The sequence below is a fragment of the Urocampus carinirostris genome, chromosome 20 (genome assembly GCF_059441175.1).
Source record: "Urocampus carinirostris isolate Australia breed hairy pipefish chromosome 20, RoL_Ucar_1.0, whole genome shotgun sequence".
Classification (NCBI taxonomy): Eukaryota; Metazoa; Chordata; class Actinopteri; order Syngnathiformes; family Syngnathidae; genus Urocampus; species Urocampus carinirostris.
Window position 1 is genome coordinate 20,496,766 of NC_142368.1, and position 2,944 is coordinate 20,499,709.

Genomic DNA, 2,944 nt, shown 5'->3' on the forward strand with positions numbered 1-2,944 from the left:
AAAACATAGGGGGGGGGGGGGGGACCGAGCACTAAACCCCGCCTACTCAAGTTTTGATTGGCCCATAATAGGGACAGTGCAGAATGAGCCAATTATATTCCGCTCGCTTGCCTTTGGGTGCAAGTGGATTATTCGCATAACACAAATTACACACCCCGAGGAATTGGATTTTCTCAGTTCAATTTCCAATTTGCAAGCATATTTACTCTTCTGCAATCACAAGAAAACACATGGTTCGTCGATTTCAGATTAAAGAAGTATGTAGTGTCGTGAATTCCAACGCTGTGTGCATTGTTTACGACGTGATGAGACGATACAGTAATATATAGGGAATACTGTACTAGGATATACAGGCAATATTTGCAGACTCGCCAAAGTTATATATACATTAGAACAAAGTGCAATGACATTAGTCAAGTCAAGTCATGTTTATTTGTGACGCCCTTAATCACAAAGAGTCTCAAAGGGCTGCACCGACCACAGATTATTGCAAAGTACATAACTATTATGACAGCCTCCCCTGATCTAAAACCTACATGAGGGCAAGGAAATACTCAAAAACCTCAGTCAAGTCCAGTCAAGTCATGTTTATTTGTGACGCCCTTAATCACAAGGAGTCTCAAAGGGCTGCACAAACCACAGATTATTGCCAACCACAGACGATTATTACACCATCCCCTGATCTAAAACCTACATGAGGTCAAGGAAAAACTAAAAAACCTCAACATGAGGAAAATGAAGAAACCTTGAGAAGGGACAGCACAAGAGGTAATCCCTCTTCCAGGATTACCAGGATTAGCAGCAACATTGTGCAAACAATAATAAAAAGCTGATACTGATAATAAGATCAGCAATTGTATCTGTAAATCACTATCAAGGCAACAAATTGCTGCTTAAACGTTCTGTATAACATATTCAGTGTACAGTTAAACAATCGGAAACATCCAACACACAGACATAAACAATGGCCAAAACACAATAAAAGCGTAACAAATAGCAACCGAAATAAAATATGTTTATGGCAAGGCACAGACTAAAAAAGGGGGGAAACAGACCAGGGGGAGGGCTATCCACACTGATAGCTATACATAAGTTACTAAACTGGCTATGGCTAGCTGTTTTGGCACGTGTTCTGACTTTTATCTTTCTGATTGAGGTGATTAAAATGTCTTTGTCACGAACCAGAACAGGATCAGTACCCAAACGCGTGACGTTTCTCACACAAGCCTTCTATTTTATGGCAAATGGGGAGTCATGCATGTTATGCAGCAGTCTGGCGTGAAATGATAGGAAGCCAGAGGCCGACGAGATCGATACCAATTGCCCGAGTAGATATCGGACAGATAGAATCGATACGATATCGAAATTAAACAGGACAAACTAGACGGGAACAAAAACTAGAGAGAAAAACAAACGGGACAAAAATAGACGCGAACGAAACTGGAAACCGATATCAAACAGGACAAAAAAAAAAGGGAACAATACCGGACAGGAAATACCAACAGGAAACAGGGTCGAGTCAAAACCCACCTCTTGCGGGGCAAAGGTTAGTTGATGGACTGACAAAGGAAGCATGAGCACTAAGCTTAAATAGACAGAAAGTCAATCTGTCAATGAGCCGCAGCTGGCGCCACACGGGCGGGGCCAATTGGGCGCCATGGCAACCGTGACAGACTTTTTTTTTTTAACCAGAATTTTGTATGTTAAAGCAATAAGTTTTTGTAGATAAATATTTTATTGTATGTTATTGTTGACGATCATTCAAATTGAAAGAAAACGAGGCAAAAAATAATTTAAAAGGCTCAACCCATTTTGCAAAAAAAAAAGTGCTTATTTTAAGTGTATTTTTATTTCATTTTTGTCATGATTACAGATGTGAATCACCTGTGCCCTCTCATTTGGCACTAACCGCGGCGGGCTCCTATTGGCTCCCTGTACCCACTCAAACCCAGTCCTGTCAATCCCGTTGTCAGTCCGTCTGTGAACCTCAGTGTATACTAGGCAAGGCTTTTTCGACCCTGACTCCCACCTGTCCCGTTTTTGCTCCCGTCTGTCTCCGGCTATGACCTGTTTTATTCCTGACCACGCCTGCTCTCCTGTCCCGGCTTACGACCTTTTTTGTTCCCGACTACGTCTACTCTCCCGTTCTGGCTTACGACTCGTTTCCGACCCCGCCTTGCTCCCCCAGTCTCTGCTACCGACCTGTTCCATCGGATCGTGGGCGCAGCCCTTCCTCTTTCCTTCAATAAAACTTGTGGAACGCTACGCAATCGGGTCCTGTTTCCGTTCTGGTCCTGACAATTTTAGTACATTTTAGTGCCTATGGTGTATGTATATCAGAAAATAGAGCAATTAAATTTGTAGGAATATAGTGCAAAAGTACAAATAAAGAAATACCACTTGAATATACATTTTATATATTTTTATGGTCTTATTTGCTTGTCTGAGACCGCTAATCTTTGTTTTAGGTTGTTTTCATATTTAAAGACAATGATAAGAATAATAACAACCATAAAGACAATAATTGGCATATTTGTCCTCATCTTACCATTTTGTTATGCAATGCATTCCAACAGTGTTCAGGATTTAAATGCATGCGGAGTTCTACTCAGCATAACTGCCATTCTTCACGCTGAAGTCAGAATTTCAATCGGCATGCAGCATATCGCCCACCCCCCACAAATGGGGACATGTTTGAACATGGTGTGTGCATACTTTACCATCGGGTATGCAATGCAAAAACATGGGGACTTTGCTTTTTCAAAAGGAGCTAACCGTTTTTTCTATTAAACTGCATAATGTCCCAAATCTAATGGCGTGATTCCAAGTGGCCGGTGGCGTGCTACTACTCAAAGTGAGAAAGAAAACAGCCACATACAGCTTACGTGATGTATTTCTTTAAAAGTTCATTTGAGGGGCTCAGGAGGTAGAGCGCTCGTCTTGG